Here is a 17329-nt window from a genome sequence, read left to right on the forward strand (position 1 = left end):
TGTACACTACATCCACTGCTTTACCTTCATCCACATGCTTGGTCACCTCCTCAAAGAATTCAATAAGACTTGTAAGGCAAGACCTACCCCTCACAAATCCGTGCTGACTATCCCTAATCAAGCAGTGTCTTTCCAGATGCTCAGAAATCCTATCCTTCAGTACCCTTTCCATTACTTTGCCTACCACCAAAGTAAGACTAACTGGCCTGTAATTCCCAGGGTTATCCCTAGTCCCTTTTTTGAACAGGGGCACGACATTCGCCACTCTCCAATCCCCTGGTACCACCCCTGTTGACAGTGAGGACGAAAAGATCATTGCCAACGGCTCTGCAATTTCATCTCTTGCTTCCCATAGAATCCTTGGATATATCCCGTCAGGCCCGGGGGACTTGTCTATCCTCAAGTTTTTCAAAATGCCCAACACATCTTCCTTCCTAACAAGTATTTCCTCGAGCTTACCAGTCTGTTTCACACTGTCCTCTCCAACAATATGGCCCCTCTCATTTGTAAATACTGAAGAAAAGTACTCGTTCAAGACCTCTCCTATCTCTTCAGACTCAATACACAATCTCCCGCTACTGTCCTTGATCGGACCTACCCTCGCTCTAGTCATTCTCATATTTCTCACATATGTGTAAAAGGCCTTGGGGTTTCCTTGATCCTACCCGCCAAAGATTGTTCATGCCCTCGCTTAGCTCTCCTAATCCTTTCCTTCAGTTCCCTCCTGGCTATCTTGTATCCCTCCAATGCCCTGTCTGAACCTTGTGTCCTCAGCCTTACATAAATCTCCTTCTTCCTCTTAACAAGACATTCAACCTCTCTTGTCAACCATGGTTCCCTCACTCGACCATCTCTTCCCTGCCTGACAGGGACATACATATCAAGGACACTTAGTACCTGTTCCTTGAACAAGTTCCACATTTCACTTGTGTCCTTCCCTGACAGCCTATGTTCCCAACTTATGCACTTCAATTCTTGTCTGACAACATCGTATTTACCCTTCCCCCAATTGTAAACCTTGCCCTGTTGCACGCACCTATCCCTCTCCATTACTAAAGTGAAAGTCACAGAATTGTGGTCACTAACTCCAAAATGCTCCCCCACTAACAAATCTATCACTTGCCCTGGTTCATTACCAAGTACCAAATCCAATATGGCCTCCCCTCTGGTCGGACAATCTACATACTGTGTTAGAAAAGCTTTCTGGACACACTGCACAAACACCACCCCATCCAAACCATTTGATCTAAAGAGTTTCCACTCAATGTTTGGGAAGTTGAAGTCACCCATGACTACTACCCTGTGACTTCTGCACCTTTCCAAAATCTGTTTCCCAATCTGTTCCTCCACATCTCTGCTACTATTTGGGGGCCTATAGAAAACTCCTAACAAGGTGACTGCTCCTTTCCTATTTCTGACTTCAACCCATACTACCTCAGTAGGCTGATACTCCTCGAACTGCCTTTCTGCAGCTGTTATACTATCTCTAATTAACAATGCCACCCCCCCCCCCACCTCTTTTACCACCCTCAATAATCTTATTGAAACATCTATAACCAGGGGCCTCCAACAACCATTTCTGCCCCTCTTCTATCCAAGTTTCCGTGATGGCCACCACATCGTAGTCCCAAGTACCGATCCGTGCCTTAAGTTCACCCACCTTATTCCTGATGCTTCTTGCGTTGAAGTATACACACTTCAACCCATCTCCGTACCTGCAAGTACTCTCCTTTGTCAGTGTTCCCTTCCCCACTGCCTCATTACACGCTTTGGCGTCCAGAATATCGGCTACCTTAGTTGCTGGACTACAAATCCGGTTCCCATTCCCCTGCCAAATTAGTTTAAACCCTCCCGAAGAGTACTAGAAAATCTCCCTCCCAGGATATTGGTGCCTCTCTGGTTCAGATGCAACCGGTCCTGCTTGTACAGGTCCCACCTTCCCCAGAATGCGCTCCAATTATCCAAATACCTGAAGCCCTCCCTCCTACACCATTCCTGCAGCCACGTGTTCAACTGCACTCTCTCCCTATTCCTAGCCTCGCTATCACGTGGCACCGGCAACAAACCAGAGATGGCAACTCTGTCTGTCCTGGCTTTTAACTTCCAGCCAACTCCCTAAACTTGTTTATTACCTCCACACCCCTTTTCCTACCTACGTCGTTGGTACCAATGTGCACCACGACTTCTGGCTGCTCCCCTTCCCCCGTAAGGATCCTGAAGACATGATCCGAGACATCCCTGGCCCTGGCACCCGGGAGGCAACATACCTTCCGGGAGTCTCGCTCGCGACCACAGAATCTCCTATCTATTCTCCTAACCATTGAATCTCCTACTACTATTGCTTTTCTATTCTCCCCCTTTCCCTTCTGAGCCCCAGAGCCAGACTCAGTGCCAGAGACCTGGCCGCTAGGGCCTTCCCCCGGTAGGTCATCCCCCCCAACAGCATCCAAAACGGTATACTTGTTTTGAAGGGGAACGGCCACGAGGGATCCCTGCACTGTCTGCCTGTTTGTTTTCTTTCCCTTGACTGTAACCCAGCTACTCTTGTCCTGTACCTTGGGTGTGGTTACCTCCCTGTAACTCCTCTCTATCACCCCCTCTGCCTCGCGGATGATCCGAAGTTCATCCAGCTCCAGCTCCAGTTCCCTAACACGGTCTCTGAGGAGCTGGAGTTGGGTGCACTTCCTGCAGGTATAGTCAGGGGACACTGGTGGTATCCCTCACCACCCACATCCTACAGGAGGAGCATGCATCTAGCCTAGCCTCCATCCCCTCTTACCTTACAGAATATAACTGCCCTGTGGACCAACTGGACCTCCGCCCTCCGACTCTGCTCCCAGTCAGCTGCACTCTCTCTAAACTCCTGGCTCCCTTCTCGCTCTTCGCGGAAATGTAGGAAACGAAATGAAAGGAGCACCTTACTCCCTCCTCACCTAACTCCCTCAGTCACCAAATTCTCACTATAGCACTCAAATGCACCAAATTCAGCACTCAGTGCAAACAAACTGAGGGTTGCAGGCTAGGTGGATTGGCCACGCTAAATTGGATTGGATTGGATTTGTTTATTGTCACGTGTACCGAGGTACAGTGAAAAGTATTTTTCTGCCCCTTAATTGCCCCTTAATTGGAAAACTGAATTGGGTACTCTAAACTTGGGTCCTCTAAACTTATATAAAAAAAAGACCCCAGATATCTGACGGAAACATTCGGGAGACCGTGCTCAGGTGCCCTCCCCTGATCCACACACTTACCCTCTGGTCGCAAGAGGATCCTCAGTGGTGAAGTCCAGCTCTTTGTTATTTTATGTTGGCAGCTGCCTCTCTGGTGCTGACATTCCTAGATTACAGGCTCACTGTTCAGGCTTCAGAGGTTGCTGAACATGCAGTGCACAGTAAGAAGTCTTACAACACCAGGTTAAAGTCCAACAGGTTTGTTTCAAACACCATCTTTCGGAGCGCTGCTCCTTCCTCAGGTGATTCACCCGAGGAAGGAGCTGTGCTCCGAAAGCTAGTGCTTGAAACAAACCTGTTGGACTTTAACCTGGTGTTGTAAAACTTCTTATTGTGCTCACCCCAGTCCAACACCGGCATCTCCACATCATGGATAATCACCCTCTGAGACATGGCAAGTGTGCCCTCGAGGAGGCACTTGAGAGTTCAGGGGCGTGAAGTGCTCTTGCAACGAACAAGGCTAATTCCTCATTTGAAATAGCCTTCAGCTGTGAAGCCAGGGGCTGCTCACAGTCAAAGGGAGTGAAACTGATGTTCGTGAGAGAAGCTGCAGCAGGGCCTGTCCTGGGAGAGTTTGGTGGGACAGACAGGCTGCAGTTGTGATCGCCCCTGTTATGGGTCTCCACAATATTTAAAGATGACTTGAAGGCCTCACAGGCCCGAAGCTCCTCACCCACCTGGCCCAGGGCTGACGCCCGACTTGGAACCCCTCCAGCCCCCCTTCCCCCCCTCCCAAACCCAACCCCCCTGAAGGGCCCCCCGCACCCCCTGAGCACTGGGACCAACAGCTCCGGTGCCCTTGACCCGCATGCCGGAAAATGGAAATGGCTACTCACCTCCTCACTTCCCCTCAGCAGCCATCGTGCCAGCTTCACGTTATTATTAAGGAGCACTAAACAACGCCCGCGTGATTTCCCCGCTGGGAAGTCAGGTAATTCCCGGGAGGCCGCTGCATTCGACTTCAATGTCGTTAATGAGATTGAAAAGGGTTAATGATATCTTTGCCATCTTTGGGCTTGATTGGGGCAGCACGGTGGCGCAGTGGGTAGCACAGCTGCCTCACGGCACTGAGGTCCCAGGTTCGAACCCCGCTCTGGGTCACTGTCCGTGTGGAGTTTGCACATTCTCCCCGTGTTTGCGTGTATTTGACCCCCCCCACAACCCAAACGGTTGCAGGCTAGGTGGATTGGCCACCGCTAAATTGCCCCTCAATTGGAAAAAATGAATTGGGTATTAAAAAAGAGAAAGAAACAAAAATCTTTGGCCGTGATCCGGAACACGCCACCGAGAGAGGGCCAAGTGAACCCCAAAATGGTTCTCGCCCGGTTCTGGCCTTTCCCGCTAATTAATGGCGTGCCTAGAGCCCCACGTCACAAATTGTTTGAGTTTTTCACTGTTATTTTCCAACATATGCTGAAGGAGACGTGAGCACAATCCCATCCTGGTACAGTGTGTAGCGAGCTTGGCAACGTGACACTAACCCACTGGAATTCAATCACTGTCACTTCTCTATCTACCTGCAGCTATTCTTAGCCGCTCGAGTCCTCGATGCAGCCACGGCATCACCAATAAAAGCCCAGCTAATTTTTTTTTTAAAAAGATCCTTTTGCTGTTTAAATCCATGAATCTTAAGGGGCCACTGACTTTGTCACTGGGAATGGACAGCTGTGCAGCTTTTAAGCGGCAATAATCATTTTTTTGTGATTAAATGATGCATTCTACTCAAGTTCCTTTGTTGTGGTAAGTGTTTGGCAAGCAAACAAAGGGTTTGCCAAACATTTTTGAATAATATGAATGATATAGTTCCCTGCTGAAGTCCCTGTGAGATTATGTTAGTGAGTAGTTGAACCATTAAGACCAGAAAAGTCTCAGGTTTACGTGCCTTTGAGTACTGGGTTAGTTAGTTAGTTAGTTAGTTAGCTGCAGCTTATCTAAAACTCTGCAGCTCATACCCTAATACGCACAACGTCTCATCCACCACTCCTGTGTATGTTGACCGACATCTGGCAACATGTGGATTTTAACATTCTAACCCTCGCGTTCAAATCTCTCCATGGCCTCACCCCTCTCTATCTCTGTAAGCTCCATCAGCCCTAAACATCCTCCAAAATCACTGCGCTCCTCCAGACACTCGGTAGGATAGGAATGAGCTAAGGTTTATTACGGTACACACACAAGCACAAAGCTACAACTCCTCTCCCCCGAAGCGTCACCCTCCCTGACCCGCACCGAGGTCAGGTTTTTATAATACTGAGAGGCTCCCCCAGGTTAAGGGAGAACCCTGCCCCCGATTACCAGGGGGGGATGTTCATACTCTGAGGTGAAAGGGGGGAATCGTATAGAACACAGTCCTTGGCACCCAAGGGGGTCGTAACACTTTCTCCCCACAGATGCTGCCTGACCTGCTGAGTATTTCCAGCACTTCTTTGTTTTTATTTTACATTTCCAGGAGCCAGAGTATTTCGCTTTTGCTTTGGCCATCGGCCCCGATGGGTGCCCTCCGGGCCATCCGGTTTCCTCCCACAAGTTCGAAGGACGTGCTTCTTAGGTGAATTGGACATCTGAATTCTCCCTCTGTGTACCCGAACAGGCGCTGGAGTGTGGCGACTAGGGGATTTTCACAGTAACCTCATTGCAGTGTAAGCCTACTTGTGACAATAGTAAAGATTAGTATTGTCGTGTTATGTTGTATGTGTAGCATAAGCGGATTCCTTGTGGTGCACTTGACAAAGGAAGGTTCAGACGTGGAGATAACTTCAACACGTTTATTAAACTAATTACACTTCTATTACTTGGGTTCGACACTACTGCTATCCTACTATAGCTACCCAGACTGACTAACCAGTTGCTGCAATCCACGTGGTGGGAGTGATATTGAATCAACCCTGTGTCTGTACTCATTGGCTGTCTCCACTGGAAAGAGGTAGATCATGTGTGTGATGTCCTTTATATATGGGTTGGTGTAATGCCCTCTTGTGGTCGTGTCACCTCTGTGTGTATTGTGAATGTCCATTGGTCGTGTCCTATCTAACTGATCTATTGGTTGTGTGTGTCATGTCTCTGGTGCTCCCGCTAGTGTCTAGCTAGCCTACATGTATTTACATTAACCCCTTGTGTATTTACAGTGATGCATATCACCACAAGTATTATTATTATTATATCTCTGTATGTAGCTCAGTGTCCAATTCTGTTTGCTATTGCTCCTATCAAACACCTGAGGATATCTTATTGTGTTTTAATTTATAGACATCAGTTGTTGTTGACGATGAAGTGGCAAAAAGAGGCTGTTACAGTGGGTCCAGCTTGGACAGTGTGAAATGAATAGGAGGCTGCCCCTCCTATTTGCGACTCGCCCCCAGCCTGCGCCCCCCCCCCCAAAAAAAAAAACGTAAGCGCACGTGGACAGGACATCACATTTGCAATTAGCTGAGCTGCCTTCGGACAGGATCAAAGGTCCCAAGTTACACTAGCATTGCCTCTGGATTGAACGTATCCCATGGGTTCTGCCATCTGCTATAAGATGCAACATGCTTGTCAGCAAGTGTCCAGCTTATTGAGAATAGAGTAATTTGTCCCACACCACTGCTTTTACAGTCAAAACCATTTATATGCAAATTCCATTTAAATGCAAGGTGCTTTTAAATCTTGATTTTTCCCTCCTTGCCCCCTCCTTGTATCAATGTCATCCTAATGAATCTATTACTTATTTTCGGGAGAATGCTAACAGATGGAGTATGAACATTCAGAGGCAATAAAGAGACCAAAACAGGTGACTTTTTAAAAAATGAATGCTTTACACCACTCTATCTCTTTATTTCTGCTCCGACAGCCCGTCCAATTTTGATTTCCTTCCTTCAAATTCTTTCCTCCTCTTTGCGCCTCTCACTATTGCCTGCCCCCTCCCTCACCCTGCGCTCCCACTGCCGGCGGACAACCCCCCCTTTTTGGTTCACTTCCCCCCTCCCGGATTCACACTGAGGGCGTGTGCCCCATTGGTGACCCAGCAGGCCAATAGTCAGTAATGAGAAACGTAAAAATGTCAGACATATTTATCAGGGCGTCACGGTAGCACATTATTGCTTCACAGCGCCATTTGATTCTTGGCTTGGTTCTTGGCTTGGTTCACTGTCTGTGCGGAGCCTGCACAGTCTCCCCGTGTCTGCGTGGGTTTCCTCCGGGTGCTCCGGTTTCCTCCCACAGTCCAAAGAGTGCAGGTTAGGTGGACTGGCCATGCAAAATTGCCCCTTAGTGATCAAAAAGATCAGGTGGCGTTACTGGGTTACGGGGATAGGGTGGAAATGTGGGCTTAAGTAGGGTGCTCTTCGGGCAGCACAGTGGCGCAGTGGTTAGCACTGCTGACTAACGGCACCGAGGACCCGGGTTCGATCCCGGCCCCGGGTCACTGCCCGTATGGAGTTTGCACATTCTCCCCGTGTCTGCGTGGGTCTCACCCCTACACCCCAAAGATGTGCAGTGTAGGTGGATTGGCCACGCTAAATTGTCCCTTAATTGGAAAAAAAGAATTGGGCACTCTAAATTTAAAAACAAAAAAGTAGGGTGCTCTTTCCAAGAGCTGGTGCAGACTAGTTGGGCCGAATGGCCTCCTTCTGCACTGTAAATTCTATGATCAGGTCAGGCAGCGTCTGCGGAGAGAGAGAAGCAGAGTTAGATCGTTGAGAGTTCAGCGGAGTAGCCAAATGTCGAACGTCTTCCCAAGATGTCGCTCGATGTTCACGTGTACGTGCACATTGTCCCAACGGGACTGGAGGGTAGGCTGGGTCTGGAAACCCGACTGCTGCCTTTTGGTATCCAGAGCCACTAAGCCTAATTGTAAGGACTTTGCCAGACATCTGACCATGAACTCAGCACAGGCTGCGGGTTAAACCTGGTTTCTTCCTGATTTGCATGGCTCAGTTACACTCTGGTCACCATGGATTTCACAACGGCCACACTGGTTTTGCCGCAGGGCAATGTTATGCGACAAGCGCAGGTGCATGACCCAATGATGCTGGCTGGCTTACTGCAAAGATGGGGCAGCGCCCTCCAGCCCTCGGCTGAACCCCAGGGGATTTCAGGAGAACTTTGGCCCCCAGAGGTGTGATATCAACCCACTCTGAGTCAAATAGCACCCACGGGCTTGTGGGTTCCACTCAGAGAGTTCTAAGCACTGGAGTGGAATCTTACAGGTGGCTGGTGATCCCTTTAAGCAAACACTTTCTGGCACCCCCTGAAACTGAGCGGGCTCCTGGTGTAGGGGCCTGGAAACCAGGCTGCTTCCACTTCCTCTGGATTCAATCCACAAGGTCAACAGGGAAATGCAGATACTGGGCAAGTATCAATGTCCCCAAATCTTACCCAGGCTCCACAGATAAAAAAATAAGTGGAGGGCACTTCACTCTTTAATACCTGTTGACAAGGCTTCAGCAGCTGAGCCTTAAGGGTAAGAAACAGTTGTCTTAAAATAGTTGCTGAGAAATGTTTCTGTGTGGGAAATCCTACCCTTCCTGCAGATATTGATCTAATCTCAGGAACCTTCTGCCAATATTTCTCTATCATCAGGGCCAATGGTGTACTGTCCACCTCATTCTCACCCAACTCCTCCACCCCAGAAAACTGTCTGACCCACCCCATGCCTCTATTTACCCTCTTGTCAGCGGCCTGGCCCTGCGGACCTCCCTGCGCAACCCTCTCTATGTCCAGCCGTGACTGACAGACAGAAAATGTGCTTTTAACTGGGGTCCCGCTGTTAAATGTGTCAGGACCTCCACACTTTTGTGTTCGTTGGCTACTAAGCCCCGCCCTCCACCCGCTCCCACCATCCCCATCCCCCCCCCCCACACCCTCCACCCACTCCCAGCATACCCCCACCTCACCTACCCCCTGTCCCACCTCCCTGTTCTTATCAGGGTCAGTTTGCCAGCTAAACCAAGGAAAGGCAGTGTTAACATTATTGCAAAAAACGAATCATCAATAAAGAGGAAAACACATATCATCACTAATAATATGTCAACAAATACAGAGGTCTGATGTCTTCCAGGACTCCCTCCGGTAAGGGAAGTGCATTCTCTCTGTCTAGTCAAACAAAGATATTCAGTGTCGACTATAAATTGCCCTCAGTGTTGGGTGGGGTTACTGGGTTGTGGGGATGGGGGGGAGATGTTGACCTTGGGTAGGGTGCTCTTTCCAAGAGCTGGTGCAGACTCGATGGGCTGAATGGCCTCCTTCTACACTGTAAATTCTATGATCTATGATATTATATAGCAGGACATTCATTAGTATTTGTGCAGGGTCCCTTTTTTTAAATAATTTGAGGGTATCCAATTCATTTATTTCCAATGAAAGGGCAATTTAGCGTGGCCAATCCACCTAACCAGCACATCTTTGGGTTGTGGGGGTGAAACCCACGCAAACACGGGGAGAATGTGCAAACCCCACACAGACAATGACCCAGAGCCGGGATCGAACCTGGGACCTCGGCGCCACGAGGCAGCAGGGCTAACCAACTGCGCCACCGTGCTGCCCTGTGCAGGGTCCCTTTTAACATGTGTGGTATGTGCTCTGTGCATTGGCTGTGTAATTATAGAATCATAGAATCCCTGCAGTGCAGAAGGAGGCCATTCACCCCATTGAGTCTGCACCGACCCTCTGAAAGAGCACCCACCTGTGCCCACTCCCCCATCTTAACTCCAATACCCCATAACCCCACCTAACATTTTTGGACACTAAGGGGCAATTTATCATGGCCAATCCACCTAACCTGCACATCTTTGGACTGTGGGAGGAAACCGGAGCACCCGGAGGAAACCCGCGCAGACACGGGGAGAACGTGCAAACTCCACACAGACAGTGACCCCAGGCCGGATTCAAACCCAGGTTCCTGGTGCTGTAAGGCAGCAGCGCTAACCACTGTGCCACCCGTGCCGCCCTATAATACCGCGCTTTGGTTTCCACCCATCAAAACATTGGGTCTTGTTTATCTAGGGGGTGACCCAATAGATGGGTTTGAGATTGGGAAAGGGTATTGTTATAACCTGCCTGCTTACCATTGGCTGGGGACTAATGACAATACCACAATCCTGTGGGAGTATGAGCTTCCCCAATGAGGGGGGCTGAGAAACCATTAGTAAACTCCAAGTATAAATAAAGCTGGCCAGTTTGGAACCAGCAGGAAGGAGTGTGCAGCAAGGGAAGTTGCTGCTGCTGTTTTATATATATATATATATATGTTATTGTAAATAAATGTTATTACTTTGTATCCTTGTGCTGGATTCTTCGTGACCCTCACAAAACTGGCGACGAGGGTTAACGTGAATAGCTGTCTACACTGCTGAAGCCACCTCCCTGGATTTTTGTTGGATACAGGTTGGAAGTTGTTTTCTATTATACCATGCCTCTGTACGGACGTTTGGATGTTTTTGATGCTGCGCTGGAAAGCTGGAACCAGTACGCACAACGGATGCGTTACTATTTCCGGGCAAACAATATCACCGAAAACGAGCGCCAGGTGGTCATATTGCTCACCGCCTGCGGCCCGCATACGTTTGGGGTGATTAGGAGCCTTACGTACCCAGCTGCGCCGGACACCAAAACGTTTGATGAACTTGTGAATATAGTGGGGCAACATTTTAACCCAACCCCGTCCACGATAGTCCAGCGTTACCGGTTTAATACCGCTGAGAGGACCCCTGGAGAATCCCTCGCCGATTTTCTATCCAGGCTACGCAGGATTAGGAGTACTGTGACTATGGTGAGACCTTGTCAGGAATGTTACGCGACCGTTTGGTTTGCGGTATTAACAATACGGCCACCCAGAGAAAGTTGTTAGCTGAGCCAACATTGACTTTTCAACAGGCCATTCAAATAGTATTGTCCCGAGAGAGCGCAGAACGAGGAGTGCAGGAGCTACAGGGAATGGAAGTGCATGCCTTGGGGCGCAACCCCTTCCGTCCGAAAACGTCCCCCCGCACTCCTGCGGTACCTTGGGCGAGGCAACGTCCGGACCGACGCCAGTGGCCATCGGACATTCCTCCCCGAAGGGAGCCTTCTCCAGATCCAATGGATGAGGAGCCATGTCCGTGTCAGACTTGTAGGCGCCGACCCCGTCGCGGACGCCGGTCCTGGGGGCGCGTTCCGACTGAAACTGGGACCACCCCAGGGGCCGTACTTTCCATGTGGATGAACCTGCGGCAACTACTCCTGAGGATGTGGAGACGGAGGACGACTGCCTGCAGCTGCATTGTGTGGCAGCTCCCCGTGTGGTCCCCATTAAAGTGACAGTACTGGTCAATGGTCACCCGCTTGAGATGGAGTTGGACACTGGCGCAGCGGTCTCCGTGATCGCCCAGAGGACATTTGACGCATCAAGCAGGGTATACAGACCCTTACATTAACCGACTCACAGGCCAGGTTGGCCACCTACACGGGGGAACCACTGGACATTGCAAGAACTACAATGACCCCTGTTGTTTATGGACGCCAGGAGGGTCGTTTTCCACTTATCGTGGTGCGCGGCCATGGGCCCAGCCTGATGGGTCAGGACTGGTTGCGCCATTTGCGGTTGCAATGGCAGCGCATCCTCCAAACAGTTTCTGAAGGGTTGACTGAGGTGCTAGGACGATACCCAGATGTATTCCAGCCTGGTTTGGGGAAAATAAAAGGGGCCGTAGCCCGTATCCAGGTCGAACCAGGAGCCACGCCGCGCTATTTCCGGGCGCGCCCGGTGCCTCACGCCTTGCTCGAGAAGGTAGAAGGGGAGCTCACTCGTTTGGAGAGTTTGGGCATTATCAGGCCCGTCTGTTTTGCTGACTGGGCAGCACCAATTGTACCTGTAATGAAGCCAGATGCCACAGTTTGCTTGTGTGGCGACTATAAACTTACAGTGAATACGGCTTCCCGACTCGACCGATATCCAATGCCTTCCATAGAGGATCTCTACGAGAAGCTTGCAGGCAGACTGTCCTTCACAAAATTAGATATGAGTCACACCTACCTACAGTTGGAGCTGGACCCTGCCTCCCAACCATATGTAACGATTAATACACACCGGGGCCTGTATGAATATACACGGTTGCCCTTTGGAGTATCCTCTGCCTGTGCTATTTTTCAACGTGTTATGGAGGGCATTTTGAGAGGTTTACCACGTGTTGCTGTCTACTTAAATGACGTTTTGATTACAGGGACGTCGGAGCAGGAACATTTGGAAAATCTGGAGGCTGTCCTTAGACGCTTTTCGGAGGCTGGAGTCCGCTTACGTCGCACAAAGTGCGTATTTCAGGCAAAGGAAGTAGTCTACCTAGGTTATCGGGTGGACCGCGAAGGTTTGCACCCCGTCGCAGAGAAGGTGCGTGCGATTCAATAGGCCCCCGCCCCGACTGACACTTCGCATCGTTGTTGTTTTCTCGGTCTTGTAAACTATTACGGGAAGTTCCTCCCCAATCTGGCAACTACGCTGGCCCCGTTGCACCTTCTGCTAAAGAAAAATCACACCTGGGTTTGGGGTCAGCCGCAAGAAACCACTTTCCGGCGGGTAAAGCAACAATTGTCGTCGTCTGGGTTACTAACCCACTATGATCCTGGAAAGCCTTTGCTCGTCACTTGAGATGCATCCCCGTATGGTATTGAGGCCATCCTGTCCCACAAGATGGAGAACGGGGCCGAGAGACCGATAGCTTTCGCCTCCCGCACATTGACTGCAGCGGAGAAAAAGTACGCGCAGATCGAGAAGGGGGGCCTGGCAGTGGTTTTTGCGGTGAAACACTTCCACCAGTACGTGTATGGCCGCCATTTCACTATCGTGACTGATCATAAGCCTCTGCTGGGGCCTTTCAGAGAGGATAAGCCAATACCGCCCATTGCTTCCGCACGGATCCAGCGCTGGGCTTTGTTGCTTGCTGCATACGAGTATTCTCTGGAGCACAAACCAGGAACGCAGAAACCATTAGTAAACTCCAAGTATAAATAAAGCTGGCCAGTTTGGAACCAGCAGGAAGGAGTGTGCAGCAAGGGAAGTTGCTGCTGCTGTTATATATATATGCTTCACACACACATATATATATATATATATATGTATATGTATGTATGTTATTGTAAATAAATGTTATTACTTTGTATCCTTAAAACTCGTGCTGGATTCTTCGTGGCCCTCACAAAAGTTATGATAGGGTCAATGTAGAGAAAACCATTTGTGGAGAGGTGTCCAAAAGTAGGGGGCTATAAACAAATAAAGTAATTACTGATAAACCCAGTCAGGAATATTTGGCTGGAGTGGGGGGGTGGGTGGAGGGGGGTCTTCTTGATTTAGAATGCGCAACTCGCTACCACAATGGGGCGACAGGTATCAATGCGATTAACGGGAGAAACCAGATTACCACATGAAGGATAAATGAATGGAAGGACTTGATAAAGTTAGGTGAAGTGAACATAATGGGAGGAGGTTTGTGTGAAGCACAAAGTCCTGTGTGGGCTGGTTAAACTGAATGGCCTATTTCTGTGTTGTTAATTCTATGCAAATTGAAGTTGAATGTGGCATGTTACACCTGCTGGTAATCCCAATTTCCCCTTTGACTATTTTTTTTTGAAACACAATCACAGAGACAGCTGCTGCAAGGACAACAAATTTACTCAGAGCCATTGACAATCTGGGAGAACAATTGATTCTGCTCCTGTCAAGAGGGTTGGAATGTTTCTCTGCGATAAAGGTACAATGCAAATACAAGGTTTTGTTGTTGTATCGATATTTTGCCAGGGGATCCCGAAGGTGCGTTTATATTTTCTTCCCCCTCCCACCCGCCCCTCTCCGCCCCCGCCCCCCCCCCCCCCCCCCCCCGTTAAAAAAAAACACTCAATTGCACTGTCTCAAAAAATAACCCTTATTGTCCCATTGTAACAGTAACATTAGCCACATCGGTCTTTGCAGCATCTCTGAGAGATATTGTCAATTTACTGCTAATTAGTGCCAAATTACGAGCAATTTGTGCTATGGACTTTCACCCACCGGGGACTGAGTAGTGAGTACCCAAACGTCAACCTGCTACATCTGTCAGAGTACAGAGACACTCAAACCCATCATTCTGCCCTCAGCATCAATGTAAATTGCAGCGGTCAAACTTAGCTGTACTGTACCAAAAAACCCCATGCAGCTTTAACATCTAAATATGAAAAGGCACTCACTTTAATGTCCGATGCATAATTCACACATCCACAGATGTTTTATTCCGTGCGATTATCATTTTTCATTTTGTACACCCACAAAATATGCAAATTCTATAATTGATAAGTGCGTATGTTGAATGTGCACTCAACTTTGTTGCATATCACTTTTTAAGTTTAAAAAAAATCTGTTTAACCTTTCCACAGATTGCCCACCCTCGACACAGGGTCCAGCTGCATGATATTTTGCTCTTTTCTCAATCACATGTATGTTAAAACCAGCAGATTCAAGCAGAAAATAATGGTTTGTTTTACAGTTTGGGGCGAATTTGTTCCCTTTGGAAGTGGTGTTCAGAGCTGCGCTTTTTAAAAATCTCTGGGATCTAACCTGATGCTACGTAAAGTCACCTAGTAAAAGTGGCTGCCAATTTTGTAGCTGTTTTGTTGCGGCTCTCTCACACACAGCTTCAGCAAAATGTAAACTGCACATGGGTTTTAATCTCCTTTACATTGACTAAACTTCAATGACTAACAACTTGCATTTGCATAGCATCTTTAACATGGGGAAGCATAGGGCGGCATGCGGCGCAGTGGTTAGCACTGGGACTACGGCGCTGAGGACCCGGGTTTGAATCCCGACCCTGGGTCACGGTCCGTGTGGAGTTTGCACATTCTCCCCGTGTCTGCGTGGGTTTCACCCCCACAACCCAAAAGGTGTGCAAGTTAGGTGGATTGACCACGTTAAATTGCCCCTAAATTGGGAAATAAAATAATTGGGTACTCTAAATTTATTTTTAAAAACATGGTGAAACAATCCAAGACGTTGAGGGCAAGTGTCGTCAAACACAACATGTCACCAAGATGCATGAGGAGATATTAGAACAGGTAACGAAAAGCCTGGTCAAAGATGTAGGATTTAAGGACCGTCTTAAAGGCGGAGAGACAGGCAGAGAGGTTAATGGAGGGAATTCATTAATGGAGGGAGGGAGGGGGAGGGGGGACGGTGGCGCAGTGCTTAGCACTGCTGCCTCACGGCGCCGAGGACCCTGGGTCACTGTCTGTGTGGAGTTTGCACATTCTCCCCATGTCTGCGTGGGTCTCACACCACGCAGACACGGGGAGAATGTGCAAACTCCACACGGAAAGTGACCCAGGGCCGGGATTGAACCCGGGTCCTCGGCGCCGTGAGGCAGCAGTGCTAACCACTGCACCACCGTGCTGCCCCTTAGAGACTCTTATTAATGAGGACATGTACTCACCACTAATAATTTGATTTTCTTTATGCTTTCATGGGATTAGGGTGTCGCTGGCAATGTCAGCATTTGTTGCCCATCCCTAATTGTCCTTGAATTGAGTGACATGCGAGGCCATTTCAGAGGGCAATTAAGAGTCGACCACATTGCTGTGACTCTGGAGTCACATGTAGTCCAGATTGGGTAAGGGGTGGATGATTTCCTTCCCATTACTGAGGTTCGAATTTAATTCCATCTTTTATTAATTGACTTTAAATTCCAACAGCTACCTTGGTGGGATCTGTGCCTGTGTCACCAGGGCATTCGCCTGGGGCCCCGGGATTGCTAGTTCAGTCCATATGCCAGCATCTCCCCATCTGTACCAAATGTTGAATGTGTCTCGACTATTGGCCTTCGAGCTAGTCACCAAGGCTAGTCACGTATTCCATTACTAGTAACACTATGGGAATCTATGCTACAAAACAATGAGCACAGTGCACAATCAATATTCTTTCGTTTTTCACTAATCCTCAATCTTCACCGCACAGATGAAGATTAAGTACATGAACCCACCAGTGAGGTCTCACTGGCAAAAGTGTCTATTTGGCCTTCTGTACCTTAGCTCACGGCAAGCAAAGACCTTCCGTGACCAATAGCTATAGTACATATCTTCCATGGCTTGGCAATGTCTCAATGGCTCTCCCAGTTGCTTGTTGCCCCGGTAGGAGGAATATCTTCCTACCATATTAACCAGGCTGTCAGCCAGTGTGGAGTGAACCCAGTTCTTGCTGCATCCATAACCTCTATCTCGTATCGGAAAGAAGGCTGAGATGCTGGTCAATGCCAACCCCTATGATTAGGTCCCAGCAAATCACAATGGAAGTTAATTTATGGTGCACATTGACTAAATAGAAATAAACGTCATAGTTAGGCCTCCGTTGTACACCTAACTCATTAAGTTTAATTTGATAGGTTATGACAATTCGATCTCTCCAAGAGGAGATGGTAGCAAAGTGTTAGTGCCACTGGACTGGTAATCCATCGGCCCAGGGCAATGAAATCCCACCATGGCAGCTCGTAGTCTTTGAATTCAGTTAATAAAAATCTAGATTATAAAGCTACTCCCGGTAATAAAAACTATAATTGATTGTCATAAAAAACGATCTGGTTCACTAATGCCCTTTAGGGGAGGGACTCTGGTCCAGCCTTCATGTGACTCCAGACCCACAGCAATGTGGTTGACTCTGAAATAGTGCATGCAAGCCACTCAGTTCAAGGGCAATTAGGGATGGGCCCCAAATGCTGGCCTTGCCACGTACTATGAAATAATTTTATAAAAGTTTATGGATTCTTAAATGCAGGCCTGGCATGACTGGCGTAATGTCCTGTGGTAGTATGTATTAGGGGTAATACGGTACACCAGGAATGCCGAGGAGCTATTGGAGGACAGATGCTGGATCCCGATTGGATCCTCCACCTACTGGGCTCCACCCAGTTAGGAGGAGTATAAGAACCTGGGTTTAATCCCCGCAGCTGCATTCTGTGACTGAGCTGCTGGGGAACGTGTCTGAACAAGTCTGCTCAATAAAGCCTCGATTGAAGTTCTTTACGTCTCGCCTCGTGTGTGACCGATGGTGCTACATGTCCATTGAGCTGTATGAGCTCAGTTTATTGGAAGAATCTTCTGATAGGTTTTGATGATGGAGGTGCTTAATAAAT

This window comes from Scyliorhinus torazame, chromosome 12, assembly GCF_047496885.1.
Source record: "Scyliorhinus torazame isolate Kashiwa2021f chromosome 12, sScyTor2.1, whole genome shotgun sequence".
NCBI classification, from domain to species: domain Eukaryota; kingdom Metazoa; phylum Chordata; class Chondrichthyes; order Carcharhiniformes; family Scyliorhinidae; genus Scyliorhinus; species Scyliorhinus torazame.